Below are 18,546 nucleotides of genomic sequence, written 5' to 3' on the forward strand. Positions count from 1 at the left end.
ATGCATCGAAAACATTTTCAACGAACTTTCATTCGCCGCTCGCGCAACCATAAACCGAATATCGTTCGCCGTGCTTTCCAGTCAAATTATACACCGTCGACGGTGGCCATCGATACGTGAAAACGTATCGCGGCAATACGCCAGGGAAATGTAAAAAGGAAAAGGTTGTTGGAGATTCTCCCTCGTCAAGAGAGAAATCGGATCTATGGATCTATCAAAAGATACTCGGTTGGATCGAGCCGATCATCGGTCAATCGAAACTATCTAGAAAGAGAAAGAGAAAGAGAGAGAGAAAGACAGGAGAAAGAGGTTTGTGCACGCGTCGATATTTTCATTCCGCTAATGCTTTGATCTGAATTTTCCACGTTCGAGTGGCTTCCCTTTTTTAATCGAGCACGATTCGCTGCGAACGTATAATAATAGGATGACGGGAGGGGAAACGAGGTTCGATGCTGGTTTATCGATTCAGCTGACGATTGTCTGAAGTCGGTGGAATTTATGGAGCAAGAAGTTAGCCACGTTAATTGAAGTTTACGAGAATTCATAGAACTGTTGCTAAGCACGGTTTTTAGAACTGTTGCCAATCGGTTATTTTATGGGAGCGTGTGCTTGGAAATTGAAAGGGAAACAGAGAAATGAATTCTTGTTGGAGGATTTCGTTGTTAGAAAACCAGGTTGTATTATGCAATTTGTTTCAAGCTATATAACCACGTTGTTATTTACGAGTTTGGAATCTCTTTATTCCGCGCTAGGAGTCTTACAAAATTGATTATATTTTCTCATATTGATTCGAAATGTTATAACTAGATTATGGATTTGTGGCGGATCGGTATCAACAGGACGCCGACAGGTCGAGGCATCAACGCGGCGCAACACCTCCCGGGCGATCCGCTGGTACCAACCGCCAACACTAGAGGGCTACGACGACAACGAGTCTGTCTAACTCGCTAGCGGTCGAATATACGAGCGATTGATACAAATACCGCACCTAGCGAGACTCCCTCTACGTCTAAGGCAGGGACTATCGGGCATAGCCTTACTGACGAGTCCACCGGTAGTCCCGGGACGAAACGCACAACTCTCTTTTCATCCGCCACAGATTTTTATGTATTTAGGTGAAATTTAATGACGCAAAAATCCACGTAATATGCAGAAGTAAAAAATACTTAAAATAGGTATCCTTTGCAGTATTTAATAAATAAAACATTTTTCCGCCTAAGTTCCATTTTGAAAATTATATTCAGAGAAATAGGAATTTGAATAAATATATTTGTTATCCGTGTGATATAAATATATATAAATATAATCATATAAATATATATAAATATAATCATATAAATATATATAAATATAATCATATAAATATATATAAATATAATCATATAAATATATATAAATATAATCATATAAATATATACGTTATATTACTGCAGTGCAGTTATGACTGATAATTGCAATAAATAAATTATTTCGTATGAAAAGAAATCGTAAATTTTATGACAGTCTCGTTAAATCCATCTTATTTAGATAACATCGGTAAATGCAATTGAGATTGACGGAAATATTATAAAATGTCTGGCTGATCCATCCGTCGCGAACAGTATTAGACAACATTTAATCAAGTGGGAGCATGTCGCGTTCGAATCACCAGTCAACCGAATCAAATTTAACGCGAATGAATTTTGCATGCTTGACCCGCGGAATTCTCGAAATCGCGCTGAATTACCATACGTAATTTAAAACTTCTGCCTGTCGTTTGCTCAATTCATGCATCCGCTTCAGCGAAAGGGGACAAATGTTACCAGTTCCATGCATGAGACAGTATCATCGTCCCTCTTTTGGGAGCGCATCAAATTTGCATCATCGTCGGCTCGTTACCTCGCGATTTAACCTAACGAAATATCATACCGCATTCAAAGCGACATTTATCGTGTCGAAAGGAAAAAAAACATGATGCGAGTGTTTAAAATTCATTGCATGCGGATTTTGTGGGAGTTTCACGTATACAATGCACCAAACATCTATCAAGCGAGAAAATTTACGCGGAAACATGTAAAATGATCGCAGTGAAGGTATTTGTTTAAAAAACGTGAAAATTTATGGAAAGCTGGGGAATTTAAGAAAGTTTTTCAAAGTGGTTATAGAAACACCAACATAGGGACGAGATTTATATGAAATAGCGAGAAATAATAGCATTAAAGCATTTATTTAGTTTAGTTAGCATTTATTTAGTAGAAAATCGTAATGCAAATATTTACATATTTAATTTCGAAAGAATTTTATAGAACATTAGGAAACTTTTATTGAGCGTAAAATTGTACGGGATACTGAATGCAAAGTATTCGTGTAGAACTATTTATTTACCGTATAATATAGCTATAGACGACTAAATTATAAAACTCGTATCAAACGAAACAAAACGAAAAATACAGAGAAAAGTAAATACATCAATGTAGGAAAATCTATAAAATATATAAGATACGCGAAGAATAGTACAAGGAAAAACGCAATCTGTTAAATTTATCCGTACGTTAAGTCAAATAAATAAAGTCTATATAATATTTTTACGAGAAATTATGAATTTATCAATTGACTTCTTCGACAACTGCAACTTTGAATGCACATGGGATTAACGAATATCAAGAGAATTATTTGAAACGTCAGGAGAGAAACACTTATCGAGTAATAAAATCGATGCGAAACCGTGCGAAACATCGGCATTAGAGAGGTCTTCAACCGGAACGCGAGGTATAATGATCCCCGGGGCAAGTTATCGTCCGGACAACCATGCGATTTGGCTTTTGCCAAGTTGAATCGCGTTTGATTAATCGCGTTAAGCCGCGGAAGCGGCACGGTCGCGGTGCGTCCGCTGTCAAATTTGCGCCGTCAAACTCCGTCTTTATTACGGTTTTATCAGCGACTCGCCAGTGTCCGTGGCGAGTTTTGTAATTCTACGTCCGCCAGTATTTACCCCCGCGTCGATAACGCGGTGAAGTAATGGAAACAGCGGCTACGGGGGCGAGTCGGGAGGCGGTATAGAGCCAGCAGAGAGAGAAGAGATGGAAGAGATGAAATTGCCGGTGGAACGAATTTATTCGACAAATTGATGGAACCGAACTGACGGTTATTCCAGCGTCCATTTCGCTGTTAGCCTTCGCTGTTGCTGGCGTGTATCCTACGCGTCTGACAAACGTGTCGGTTCTGCTTGTAATTTCCCCTGAAAGCCGAAACCTTCGATATACTTGACTCTGGATCTGAAACGCGTGCATCTACATCGGTGGATGCGCGGCCAACCCTCCTCCAGGAAAGATAAGCTGCTATCGATCCCGCGAAAAATTTCGTCTGATCGACGAGACCGACTGGACTTTCCCGACAGACGATGGGATTGGTAGAACGTTGGTAGACCACCGGGCAATCTTTTTTGTTTCGTTGGTTAATGGCGGTCATATTCTTCATTTCTCTTCTTCTTGTTTCCGCGAGATAGAACGAAGGTATTTTTAATTTTGTACACTGCAGTGCTGTACGGAAGTCTTATAATTGTGACGAGAAACACGTGTAGATTTAGAACGAGTTATGAGAATAAAGAAAATCGGAAACGTAAATAGATTGCTTGAAATATTAAAACTGTAGATACAAATAGATCGATTGCAAAATTAATTAACGAAGCAAGTGTAAATAATTCCTTTTATCGAGACAACAATCCATATTACATTAAATATTAACTGCTTTGAATTGAGCTTCTCGAATAAATTACCAGCAATTTTAGAAGTAAAGACTTTTTAAGAATTAATAACAGTTATTTTGAATAACAGCATGTATCCTCGTTCTATTTCGGACTTTGACTTTAATTCGCATGCCGTTAAACATCGTGACGTCGTTAAACGTCCCTATTGTACGGGTACAGGTATAGCAAGAGCTGTTAAAAATTAAACATACTTTGTTTTCTCATCACTGGCAAAGACCGTTTTTTTTAAGGAACAATTTTAGAAATTAGTTATACAGCGCGAAAGTTAAGTTAACTTCTAACAAGTTCAACAATTTAGCGAACGAGATTAAATTTAATGAAAGAATTAACTTTCTTCTTTGCAAATTACCTCTCTTGTGGCCTCTCTTGGAATTTTTCCTTTTTTTTTTTTAGCCATAAAAAGATATTTTCTAATTTACCTTCTCTTTTCTTCACGAAGTGCACACTTAGTAAAGGAAGTCAAGCCGAAGAAGCTGAATTTGAACTAGATTAATAATTGATCGTCTTTGAATAGAAGGGAATTCTTTTGTACGTGGAAGTACGCTCCGATAGATTCCTGAACGAGCAAAAGTTTATTTTTAATGCTTTCATATTGTAAGTCCATGCTTATAGAATGAATGAATCGCTCCATTCTATTTCTTAAACTGAGCATGTTCAAATTCACGCTGGCTAACCATTCAGCTGTACCACGAACTCCGTGTTTCTTTAAAGTTCCATGATACTGATGCTTGAATCATTGATCGTTCCCGGGACACTACGTTGCTTGAAGGCTTGCTGAATGTTCCCGGTGAAAGTTTAAGAAAATTATCAAGACCGTGGTGATCAATGTTCTGAAAGTTCCTGTGCATACTCGGAGGGAAAAGACGAAGTTTCCGGTTTCTACAACAATTCCGAAATAAATTTTAAAAAATAGCTTTCGTACCTTTATCTTGATCTAATGTAATTTATCAACTCGTATAATTTACTATCGATAGAGTCATCTCTTCTAAATAATCTCTTGCAATTTTCCCCAAAATCACCGGCATACGTTTCAAGCTTAACTCGATACTAGTAATCCTTAAGCCGAAAATTCCTTTCAACGCAATCACCATACACAAACACGGTGGTTGTTAAAAAAAGAAAAAATACATCAAAGAAACAATTGCTGGAAATCCTGGCCAGTATCGAGAGAAAGACTGGCCCTCGAATTATCCTGGCTGGCGTTTCCTGGCAGCAGGAAATTTTCGATCAGCCACCTGGGTAACGTTGATTCTCTAGCTGGTTCTACACAGAACCAGAGATGGAGGGTACAGAAGAAGATGGGGTAGAGTTGGAGGGTAGGTTAAGCCGGGTTTATAAGCCACGGGTGGCTCGTCGGTAGGCCGCCTTTATGTTTCGCGTCTCTTATCCCCGAACATAATGGCGCGGAGAAAGAAAAGCTACTCCTTTCTTCTCTTTCTTCCGAGGTAACTGCGGCTAGTCGCGTTTTAGCAACGACGATAATGATATCAATTACGCGTCCCGGAAGAAGGGCCGAAACGACACGTTCGTTCACCGTGTGAAAGATGGTAGTACATTTCTTCGCCAGTAAAGAAATCAAGCATAGTAAGATAGGGTTGAGCGATAAATTCGTTTTTCACTGGTGTATGGATTTTGAAAAATATCGTGGAAATTATTTGGAAGAATGTAAAGATACGTCTGTGCGTGTCTAAATGTTTCGATGGCAGATATATATATTTACGGAGAAATAAATTGTTACGGTGGAACTCCATTTATCCGAACTCCATTTATTGAAAGGGAATTTTAGTTAATGCCCGAGTAACTGAAGCTTTGAGCGAGCTCTTATTACGTGAGCGAAAAGTAACGAGCAGCGGGGAAAATAATGGAACTTTGATCATATGAACTCTAATTATATAAACTGTTAAACTCTGAAAATATAAATTGTTCGCGCCCCTTCGAGTTCAGATACATATGTAGAATTCTAGTGTAATTTACTCCTTGATTAAATAAATTTTATCACATTTATTTAGCAAAATGTGAACGAGCTTGTGACTCGATTTACCGCCATATGAGTCACCTAAACTTCGGTATGTTCAAATTCAATCTCGAACTTTGTATGGAATAATCGAACTTGTGTATGCATTATGAAACATCATTATTCTTTAGGATATATAGAACAGAGGAAGAAAAATCAGCGTTAGAGGGAAAGAGAGAGAATGGTGGGCCAGCCAGTAATTTAGTCGCTTTATTTTTCCCGTGGTCCGGATAAATTCTCCAGACGGGGGCCTCTTTTCTCTGAAAATATTTTGTTTTCTGGCCGTTTCGAGCCGCGACAGCACATCGTCCGTGTGAAAAATCCCGGCTATGCAGATAGACCCGGCCCGCGCTTTGACCGCGTCGTTTCATTATTTTAACGAGAACGAAATACCCCGTAACGCGTCGCCGGACTAATCTTCGCCGTTGCGTCGCGGCGATGACTTCGTTTAAATATTCTCGCCTCGCCCCTCCGTGATATATTCAGCATTTTTTTCACGTTTGTCCTTTTCTGGCATTTTCTTTCTTCTTTTTCAGGGTGTTTCGTTCTTTCAGTCGTGAATTCGCGGACGAAGCTACGGAAAAATATTTAGATTGACAAAGAATAGGTGTGTTAGTGAACGATGACGAAGGATGATAATAAAGTAGGAAGATGATTTCTTCTTACTCACGATATTATGGATAAATCAAAAAGCAATGATTTTATTCCTCATAATCATCATAGCTACATAGCATTGATTTTTGGAAGCCTGAAACTGGTGTTTGTTATTGTTAATCTTCATTATTTATTATTATCTGCAGATTCTTTTGTTTCTGAATTACAGATTACATTGAACTGATACAAAAACTTCAATATTGTTAGATATTTAGATAGTAAATACTATATTGTGGTGCATATAGCAAGTAGTAAAATGTATTATTGTTATATTTTTCAATATACGATATAGATTTTATAGTCTACTGATTCCATAAAAGGATAATGTAATTGCTGCTTCTAACAATTAATTCGTTACTAATTTGTACATTTTCGTCAAACTGAAATTTCGTCGCTACAAATGTAGCAAGTTTTTCGAACACTTACAAACGATAATGTACATAGCTGCGAGTTTCTCTCGAACGAGAAAACAGAGAGAGATTAAACTTTTTGATATCATTCGAAAGATATACGCCATATCTTTATAGCGAACAATGGCTGAAGCAGGTGTAATCATCGTTGTTCCGTAATCAACGTGAATTGTTTAGAACAAAAGGCATAGGATCAATTGTCCCGGCGAAGTCGAACGATTTTTGCGCAAAATGGGACACAATGGTAGAATCTCCATGTACGTAGAAACAGATTTATCTCTCTGTTTCTCCCGGTCGCTATCGCGACGATTTCATTGGCAGCTAGCGCGCAAAGAGACAACGGCTGTTGAGAGGAGAGAAAAAAAAAGCGACAGGGGGATGGGATGATCGTACGACGACCCAGTTTGCCCGTCATCGTTAAATTTATCAACTCAGCGAAATGAGAATTGAACGGTGGAAGTAATCAAGAGAGTTCGCCAATATTCAAAGATCCGTTATCAGGATAATGAAATTATTTCACCGGCTCTTCTATCGGGGCTTAACTTCTCGCTGGATGAAAGACACGTCCGAACAATCTCGAGAAGCTTTATCGATTATTCCTGCCGCGGCACGAGTTCCGCGAGAGATTAAGAAAAGCGGAGCTAAAAACTCCATTGGCGACTTTTGAGACTTTCGTCGAATAAACGCCATCCCCGCTCGTTTTATCAATCATCTTCGCTAGTTGCTAAAATCAGAGAATATCGACGGGTCATTATTTTCGTAGTTATTTAACTTTTTTTTGGGGCTATGGTAATCTAAATTGAATTTTTCTTTTAATAACGAATCACTTTATGAGATAGAAATATGATTATATAGATTTATCTATTCTTAATAAAATAATTATTCATATTATTTTAAATAATAACGGACTGTGTATAACATATTTAAGTACATATTAGCGGTTGGTACTTTCAATATTAAACTCCTTATATTAATAAGTAGGACACAGGTATTTCTACAAATATTTAATTAATTCCTTTTTCTTATTTTATTTTCAGGTAAGCAATAAAAGAATGCTGTTATGAGGGAACGTAACGTATCAACAACTAACGGGCCTAATTGAAGGTTTTTATATCAAATATCTATAGATATTATTAATTTTATAAAAAATTTAATTCAGTTGATTTTCTTTGATTTTTGTTCGTATTGGATAGAATTATTAATTAAACATGTAGAGGGGGTTTAACAACCTCTAATGTTTTCTCGTAACACTCATAAGTCATCCTTAAATTGGACCTAAACAGAGTATTGTCTCGTATTAAATATGGTAGAGGGCAAGGAGTCATACTGATATCAATCAATATACAGTTGAATTTAATAAAACAGCGTGCTGCGTTCATTATTATAAAAAATTCATTATATTTTTAAAATCATAAAAACGTATTGCTGCAAAGAATAAAGATATAACTTCTCCATAAACGGTATAGTTTGTAAGGAAAGGGTATCAAGAAAATTGAACGTTATAATGCTTTACAATTCATATGGGTGAAACTCATAGAAGGAAAGTATTGTATAATACTGTATAAGTTATGTTTTACATTTTTTATATTTACATCACCAAATGGAATTCTTATTTGATTTCGAGGAGATACGGAAGAAAATGTGCTACTATTTCCGCTCCTCCCTTGAACATTTCAAAAATGTTGTTGATTACCGATTCATCATAATATTAGCTTTATTGTTGGTTTTTTACGAAATTTTACGAATGTATCACGTATTTTTATAAAACTAAAATATTCACGTTAGCTTCCAAATGACGCAAAAATAAAAAGATTAACGAATATATTATATAAATATTTGTTCTGTAATTATTATATGTTATATGATTTTTCTATATGAGATTACGGATAACGTAGAGTATTATTAAAATGTATTCCACATGAATAGTTGAAATTATGAATTCGCCAGACAAACTGCAAAATTTTAATGATGGGAAAAATAAATAATTTTTAATCTTCCCTTTTCCATTATTCACCATTTTATTGACCCGCGAAGGAGTTAGATTATTTTTGTTTATTCTAGAAATATCTTACAACTCAAACAACGTTTTTTAACTATACGTTATTTAAACGTAAATCAGGCGTAATTTTTTCAAATTTATCAGTTTTATTTTATCAGGTCTACAGGAAATAAATAGCCGATTGATGCTCGCAAAGATCTTTCGACTGTTATAGTTCGGCTATATTTTATTTTTCGTCCCATTCTTAATCAAAAAATATCCGCTGTGATCACTGCACTTTTTTCCAATATTTATTCGCTCCTTTTTTCTTTTCAGTTATTATTATCATCGGCACAATAAATTTCCTAAGAGCTTTATCTTTTCTGCGTTTTAACAATTCATTAAACAAGACAAAATAACTTATGGAATATGATTCCGTAAAATAGATCGTACATTGCTCGCCATAACAATTCATCGGTACGTCAAGCTACATTTCTATTTAAAGATATACTTACAAGTTTGCGCTACAAAAATATGAATTTGTACACAATCTATTGCTGTCCGAAAAGTGTTTTTCTTTCACAAACGTGTTTTTTACAATAGTGCACCTTCATACAAACGTGAAATCAAATTTGTGAAATGTTGCGGTGTTTATCCCAACAGAACAAAATGGATCGTACGTAATTCGACAAAATAATATAAAACAAAAAACATTGTGCGTCTATTATTTCCTTATAAAACGAAAGAAACTTTTCGGACAACCAAATACAACTTCTGCAACACGGTATTGCTTCGTCCTGTTCTCATTATCTCCACGATCTCGTCAACTTTCGCTCAGATTCCCACGCTTACACATCGCTTTGATCGAGACACGGGAAACACGGCCCACCCCAAGAAACAGCCATGAAAGTTTCACTGTTCGATTCGGCGGAAAAACACGCGTTACCACTCAGAGCCTGATGAAAGATTAACGAAAGGGGAGGTTGCGCGTTTCCGCGTATAAAGATGTTACAGCAGTGCACCCCGGTGGCCATTTCTCGTTCGACCTTATCGCCGAACCGGCATCTTATTCCCTAAACACACGAGACCTAATATGTATTTTTAATCAGTGCTCGAATCGCGTTCGCCGACCCCTCGAAACGAAACCCAGCCCCTGCTTTCCCTGCCTTTCCATTCGACTTGCCCGAGAGGATCCTATTCCCTCGGGAGGAATTCGCAGCGCGGGGACTTCCGAGCGAAATTCGATATTCGCAATTTCGCCCGACTGTCACCAGAATCAGGAGGGAAAGGCTCCTCGTTTGTTTTCCTCCGACTCTTCGTCGCTTTCCAATCCCGAGTCGAGTCTTTTTCGTCATCTTCCTCTACCTTTCCCTTCTTTTTTTCCCCCCTCTCTTCTTTTCTTCTTATTTTCTCTCGACCATGACGGCCGACTCGATTGAAAGAAACTCCGCTTCCGTTTTCGCGAACTTTCACGAACAACTTTTTCCTCCTCACCTGTACTAGAGTGCGAGTTAACCCGAAAGGGGATGATTGTTTCTTTGAGAGGCGAATCGATAACTATCGTTACGTTTCTGGAGTACCGTTGTCGAGCGTACAAAACGTTTCACCGAGATTTCAACTGCTTTCATCGATCATCTCCTTCCAACGATTTATTTATCAATGTCAATTGGAAACTTCTCGACCGGTGTTGCGTGAAAAAATCTTTCGAGGGCTCGTCGTATAAGTCGTCAACTTTTTCTAGTACGAATTACAAACTTTATTTCAACATCTTGCAATGATACAATTCAACCAAATATCCGGCGATATCTGTTGAATAATCCTCTGCAATCCATTGATGTTATTCCATTCGTGTAGAGTTTCTGCTGTTCCGAGCTGGAACGCGACCTCGGAAAGGTTTAAGAATTTATCCGACAAACAGGATACTATATAGAACTGTCGTTGGAAGTTTTGTGCCGCTCGTTTCGAAATCTGAGAAAAAACACAAGAGAAAAGAGCTAGACGAGAGACAGTTGTGAGTAGGAACGGGATAGCCAAGCGAAAGCTTTAATTGAAGTTCGTTTAAAACGACGCGAATTAATTCGACGGGAAATTGAATCGAACCGGTGACATTAAATAAATCGCAGCGCACGCCGGCGTAATCTGGTTCGTTAATTAGAGGACCGTTTCGCCGAGTTTTGTCCTCTGCTTTTGCTCCTCGCTGTTCTTCCTTGCTGTTCCTCCGCGTCTTCTTTTCTCTTTGTCGTCGTCGTCGACGTCGCGGTGTCTTCGACTCGTTTCACGCGAACAGCGCACCAACCACCCACGCCGAGCCTATTATTTGGATGGAAACGATGCATTGTGATGTCTTGTCACGCCGCTTCAAGGTTCTCCACGCATCTGGCGTGCTCACGGAATATGTGTGCCGCTGCCTCGTCGAGGAACAAAGGGACAGTTTCACGGTCAAGGCCATTTCGCTACGACATCATCGTGTACACAGATGCTTATAATTATGTGAATACTTTGGTATTTGTATTAGCAATACGTGAATGTTGCTCAGATGTATTAATTAATGAGAAAGTAATGAAAACCAACGCGTGTTATCTTCTTATAGAATCGATACATAGTGTATCTGTGTCTTACGATCATAAAATCATAAAATCATCCAGAAACTGCAATTTTTGTATCTTTATGATCAAAATCGATATTTAAGATACTAAAAAGATATTAACAAATGATATACCGTAACGATTATACCTCTGATTTTTATAAAACATTATCAACTATATTTTTAGACTTAAGAAATTTTCCTTGTTTTTAGCTGTTCTATATTTACTCCATTTTAATCATAAAGAGACATCGACGTAAAAATGTCAGCAAGATTATACTTATCATATCTTCCTCCTGTGATGTTCCTTTGTAATTTCGTAATCACGTTACGCGTATCACAATTCAATCCCAAATCTTTCTAGATATTTCAAAGTTCTATCTTATGCTTCTATTCTTGAAATATTCCTTTAAATTTTCTGTCGTTAATACGAAGTGTGCACATACTTTTGAGCGATAGTGTACATGGAAGAAAGGCCCTTTATTCGTTTACTGGCCATGTTATGTTGTTGGTCTCGTCGTTAGCTCGATGTTTCCCCCCTTGTGTGCCACGCTGCGATCATCTATCCTTCTCGTCCCTTAGTTTAGTAAACAGCACGTCTTCTTCTTCTACTTTTCTTCCTCTTTCTTCTTTCCTCAGGTTTCCTTTTCGTCCACGGTCGTCCTTGAGGTTTTAATAAGGCACCGACCGAAGGGAAATGCGCACGATGTATTCATAAAAATGGTTAAACGCGGCCTGATAGCATTTTGCCAATTACGTATCGAACGCTGGATACACCGGTAATGAGGCATTATTTTCGTCTACGGAGGAAGGGTATTTTAAACGGAACGAGTTCATCGATGGGGAGTATTGTTGGCTGGGGACAGATGAAGAGACAGAAAACGGACGTGGATAAATGACAAAAAGTCGGAGTTTCTTCCTTCGTTGAACTTTATCGACTGGTTCGATTGATATGCTTGAAACAACGAAATAGAAGATACGGTGAAAAAATTGACGCGCACGATTGAATTAATATTATAAATTATTAAAAGTTACGGATACTAATTGTTAAGGTATGGAGAGAATTTGGAGAGAATAAAAAGTTAAACTTTATTTACATATTAACTAAGTTTAGCTCTACACGTAGGTTACTCTCTGAAGTGCTAGAAGACACTCACTCGCTTGCTTTTTTTTCTTCTAGTCGCTCTTTTGTCTCAACGGAGACCCGGGCCGTCTTGCGACGCTCACATACACTCTAGGAAGGGGTTGCACACGTACAATATAAATGTACTATCTGTTTAACACTAATAAAGCTCTGTTTTCTAACAGTAAAAGAAATGAAATTTGACAAATTACCAGTCGTTTGGTTATTCAACGCGAACGTAAAATTGAAAAATTCTAAACGGCGAACGTCATTTTGATAGTATTTTTAAAAGGAAATAGAATGGAGGCTTACGATTGTGCAGAGGTTTGAAATCGTTCAAAGTTACACGAATTAAAAACAGTTAATAAAATAGCGCGTTATTTTTTGAATGGACGATATGTTATAGATATTACATCCACGCCGGATGTTCCAGTTCCTCACAGAGATTCTCTTCAGCATTACCGATAAGTAGAATCGCATATCCTTTTCCTGTTGATTTCTATTCTACGGATATACGCATTTAGTCATCCTTAAACGATATACGATAATAAATTTAAAGTGTAATGAAACTGTAATGTAAGTCCACTTGTTTAAAAAGCGAATCTTTGACCTGTGTAGAACTTAAATTTTTTAAATAACCATACTTGTACGGATCAAGATAAACGGAGTGGGAAATGAATCATTTTATACTTTTGCATGAAAAATTTCTTCCTATGGATCTGATCACAATTTCAGCTCTTTATTATCTCGTATTTCCACGAATTCTATCGTGTTAATTTACCATACCATGTAGTTTCAGTTCTGATTAACCTCGCGACCTCGTTTTATCATACTCCAGACCAGATATATTTCCATGACTTTCCTCGTATATCAAACCATTACTAGGTCGCTAGTTCCATACTCGCTCCTCTCGTTTGTTAGTCAAATAATCATCAAATAATCCATCAACTTCACCACCTACCGTTCTTCTTTCACCAAGTTTGATATTCAAAGTAACTTCGCCATCCTGGTACTTTCTATCAAGGCCGTTCCCGTGCGTCTCTATCCAGCCACTCCAGCCTCTCTTATCGATCCAAGACGACAAAACGGTCCGTGGTTCGATACTTTCCAAGCCGAACCACGAACCTCATCCTCGAACAATTTCGCCGTGTTTCAATCTATCTAGCCAATCGCGCACGCTCTCAATCGTTCGATCGATCGTTTAAATATTTTCTCGAAGGCAATATCGCCTTCGGATAATTGTGGCTCCGGCAACAGGCTGTGTTCCTGCCAGCTTTTTTATCCGCTTTCGAACACCTTTCGACTTCTCTCGGTGCTTCGAAACGTGGCAGACGAAAGCCTAGCGAAATCGCATGCATCTCACCTGGCCGCAAGTTTCTCCAGACTTTATCGCGTCGGCCAACATTTCCAACGATATTCGTTCATAATTACGATGCCAGGCAAGTTACAGGTCGCGCGTGTACATCGATCCGATTCTATTCTACTTTCAGGTGGCGGCTAGCGGACTCTGAAGAGGGTCTAGCGAACGGATATTGGAATAGACGAAAATGAACTGAACCTGGCGTTTCCCAAAGTTCTCTTCTCTTTCTTCGCGTCTACCTTTTTCCACGTTATATCCTCGACATCTTTCTGGTCGTTTTTTTCTGCGATATTTTCCTTTTTTCTTCTTCTTTACTCTTTTTGTTTCTTCTCTTCTGCTCTGAGAATTCTACCTTTTTCCTACGGTGATACTTCTATGCGCGGTCTTTGCATTCTTCGTGTTAGTCCTATAATAGTATCGGTCTGTGGTTTGTCTTATTTTGCTCGGCATGTGCTTTGAATATTGCTTTTTTATCGTATCTTCTAGGTTTTTGTAGATTAGTTTAATTTAACCCGTTTAAGCCTCGTTTGGGCGATTCTAGATTTTACATAGTGTGTCTAATTTTCTTAATTTTTCTAGAAGTGTTTTGCTCGTTGTTGAGTTTTTAATTCTCGTTTTTAAATTCTCTACTGTTCATAGATCTACGATGTGTATTGTAAGAAACGAATGACATCGGCTTAGCTATTATATTATAATCGTTCACCTGAATCAATAACAGTCTGCACTAATTCGAACGTTATTTTTATTTTTCAAAGGTTCAAGAAGATGACAAAAACGCATATTTAATTCTAAAATTAAATGCAAACATGGTTTTGATCGAATTACATTTAAAAATTGCTCTTCTATAAAAGATAGGAGATGAGAATGATATAATTTTCACCGCGATATAAGATCTTCATATATGATATAAATGATTCCTAAACGTAAAACAATTGATTATACTGCAAATATTATTGCGTAATATTTACTTTGGAGCTTGCAATCTTTTACTTTATATAATTTTAAAAAATTTATGTAAAATTCACGTCGAAACGAAGGATATCGCTGCCCAGTTTGGCTTCTGAGAAGTTCACTTACACTATATCTATTAGGTTGTCCGAAAAGTGTCTTTCTTTTACAGACACGTCTTTTACAATAACGCATCTTTATACAAACATGACATCTAATTTGTCAAACGTTGTAATTTTTATCTTGATAGGAAGAAATGGATCATACGCAATTCGATAAAATAATATAAAACGGAAAATATTGTGCATCCTTTATTTCCTTATAAAACGAAAGAAACTTTTCGGACGACCTAATACATCTGACTTCTAATTCCTTTCTGAACTCTCACTAGCATCATCTAATGTTTACCAACGATCTTTAATGACCCTATCTCTTTTTTCCTCGATTACGTACTTTATCTTCTCTGTACAACATCCAGGACCTGTTTTACCCTCGCGACAACGCATGGAGACAGTCGCTCGCCTCGCGAAGAATCCCGCTTTCGCTTTATCTTCCTATCAACTGAAAAACCAGCCGCTGGCCGTGGAAGACGTTGTTAATCCCGTCGTCGCAGGGATCACGCGTCCTTGGCAATTCCTTTAGGAATGCTGAACACGCGCCTACGCTCCAACAAAGTGACACCCGCTCGCGTGTAGAATTGCGTGTTTGGCTACGTTCGAACGTGTATAGGGGGAAGAAAGTAATAAGCAACGGTGTTATACAGTGCAAGTCAGCGTTCGCTCGTGCAACATTGTACGTGTTCGTAGAAAACGCTTGACATGAGTTTGAAGAGACGCTCAGCCTTTTAAATATGGTTGTTGTCAATGGACAACGAAACGAAAATTTGGTTAGTAAATATAGTTATTCGGAATGGATTGTCAGGATTTAGGATAGTCAAGATTATGAGTGACTTCTTTACGTACGTATAATCGTCGTTTAGTTTATCTTTTCAAGATATAGAGCAATTAATGTTCGCGCTGTACAGTGAGAGTCAAAAACGAGCATATACGCTTTACAAATATGAGCTTCGTTTAATATCGATTTACGTATATTTGTTCACCAGTAATGCGTATTCTTATACAATTTATAACTTTTATGCAACATATGTGCACGGACTGTTAAATAAATTTCGCGCCTTCGAGGTGTATACTCATTTTTGATTCCTACTGTATACTAATTAATATAATATGTATTTTTGAAAAATTGATGTATTTTTGAAAAGCAATCTTTAACACTAGAACTACCACACCAGTGAAAATGACTGGTTTTACAATTTTATTTTAAAATTCCTACTTCATTTTATATATTTTTTCCACAATGATGTAATGACTTTCGCAACGATAATTAAAGGAATAATATAATGAATTTTATTTTGTTCTTTATGTATTCAAACTCAAAATAATCTTGTATTAAGGCTACTTATACCAATACCAGTCAAAATGACCGGTACTTGTCAAAATGTAAAAGGATCCTGCAATCTGTTTATCGAACCCCAACTATCCAGTTTCCTCGTTTTGTACAACTTCCCACACGTTTTTAAAATTCCTACTGCGTATCATTCAATATGATGATATCAGTTATCAGGAAAATTCCGGATCGATCGCTAGATCGCTAGATGCTAACACTAGAAATATCACAGCAATCATAATGACTGGTTCAACAATTTTATAGATGTGTCAACCTTCATTTAGGGATTCCAGATTAATAATACCAAAAATCTACTACATAACACGGAATTTCTTCTGTAAGAAAGTAATAAATCAATAAATATAAAAGTATTCTATTATTACGTATTTTTAAAGACCGGTCATTTTGACTGGTTTTGGTAGAAATAGCCTCGTGTCAACTATCGGTAGTTCTAGTGTTAACCAACTGTTGATCAGAATACTCAACTTTGTCAGCTTTTTTTGCGTTTGAAGGTATTTTGCGATTTATGAAGATATACTCATACATGATAGGTTAATACCTTCAACTCTATTTTAACATAATGTACTCGCAGCACATAATTAGTGTTCTCAGTGAAAATATTCGGCGACGGTATTTTTGTATCATTTTTGCCAACACCCGTGTCTCTGGTTTCCTTTTGTTCTCCCTTTATCCGTGAGATTATCGCTTTGCAGTTTAGTCGTCGTTTCCCTTTGTTTGCCTCGAATGCTTGTCCTTTATTGTGGATTCTTTCGTTGTTAATTCTTCGTGGAAAATGTGTTTGTCCCTTTTTGTTTCGGTTTAGCGGAGCTTTTGTCGGATGCATTCGGATGTGAGAGGAGAATGGTGTTTTAGTTTCTATTTGAAGAGAAATACGGATGCGTTGTGAAAATCCTGGATTTGAGAATTAAATGACGGACGTAGATACACTTTAATTCAACTTTCTGAGAAGAATATAATTCATTAGAATGTAATATTCGGTATTTTTGTATAACGAAATAACGAACTATTTTAATCCTGATTTAGTGCAATTAATTTCAATTCATTTAAAGTGACTGATATGTCGTGTAACCATTTACTTTTTCATTCTTATCGGAGTAATTTTTTACTTTCAATACTGTAAAATATTTTCATTTGAAATTTTCTATAAATACTAATGGCATAACTAATTTCGTAGCAATAAAGCACATGTTGAATTTCAAAGAATTTTTAACGTAATATAAACTTGAATCACTTGGTTATAAAAATGGAAAAGAGCAACTTGTTATGCAATATTCCTATGCTCTTCGTTTCTTAATAATACGAAATACAATCTGAAATACGCCAAAACTTCCTTAACCGCAAATCCTAAATTCTCTCTTGCCAATCACAAATCTTAAAGACACGATCCAGGTCCTCGATTGCCTAACAGTCTTCTCCAAATACCTTCTCGCTGGAAGTACGTAAATCTAAAATAACTCAAAACTTGCCAAACCACGAATCTCAAATTCTCCCTTGCCGGTCGCAAACCTCAAAGACACCATTCAGCTCCTCGATCACCTAAGAATCTTCTTCAAGTATCTCACTGGAAGTACCTTCTTTGCATCCCCTTCCCAATTTCTCTCGTTTCCATGCTCGAATTCCGAGCTCATGAGAGCCAGAATACGACTGCAGAGAAGCGGCGAAAGTGGCGTGTGCACGCACGCAATTCGTCGTTCGCCACTGTCGGCCAGAATCGACGGTAAAGAGGAAAACAGACAATGAGATAGTCGTTGGTAAGGAGCAAGTGGGAAAGACATAACCACGATCCGCTCTACTATCGCGGAGAGTGGATTCGAAAACGCGAATTCGCTTCAGCCAAGTTTCCGCCCCTTTGTACGAGCAAGAGAAATAGTAGAGAGGGGTAGGTTGGCGGAAAGTTTCCGATGAATCGGCACACGGTATTGTCCCAGATACAGAGAAAGAAGCCGGTAGGACGAACGAAACGGAGGCACACAGGGAGAAGAATGGAGAACAGAGAGAACGATAGAGGAACGAGACAATGAGACGGTGCTTTATTATGTTCCGGCAGTCCTAGAGACGATCCTCTCTCGCTGTACTATCGTCTCGTCTCTCATTCACTTGCCTGTATTCTGCATTCCTCTCTCTCTCTCTTGTCCTGGCTCTTCTATCGTCAGTCACCGGTGTTCGTCGCTTCTCTATCCGGTAGCATTTGCTTTCGACTAATTAAATCGCGTGTATAGTCTGCTGTACGACGATCGATCGAATCTCTCTCTCTCTCTCTCTC

General features: G+C 37.7%; 2 protein-coding genes across 5 annotated transcripts in view; one reads left to right on the forward strand and one right to left on the reverse strand.

Annotated features, from left to right (window-relative positions):
* LOC126869717 (plexin-A4) overlaps positions 1 to 18,546 on the forward strand; it is a 426,446-nt gene that overhangs the window by 270,114 nt on the left and 137,786 nt on the right. The window lies entirely within an intron of this gene.
* The window catches only part of LOC126869740 (PI-PLC X domain-containing protein 1-like), a 276,559-nt gene that overhangs the window by 107,021 nt on the left and 150,992 nt on the right, over positions 1 to 18,546 (reverse strand). Inside the window, exon 8 of one of the 3 annotated variants that reach the window (XR_007690985.1) lies at positions 15,149 to 15,165. The exons of the other annotated variants lie outside the window; for them this stretch is intronic. The gene's annotated coding sequence lies outside the window, so the exon portion shown is untranslated. Of the gene's footprint in view, positions 1 to 15,148; positions 15,166 to 18,546 lie in introns of those variants that run through there. 3 annotated transcript variants of the gene reach the window in all.

This window comes from Bombus huntii, chromosome 9 (assembly GCF_024542735.1).
Source record: "Bombus huntii isolate Logan2020A chromosome 9, iyBomHunt1.1, whole genome shotgun sequence".
Lineage (NCBI taxonomy): Eukaryota > Metazoa > Arthropoda > Insecta > Hymenoptera > Apidae > Bombus > Bombus huntii.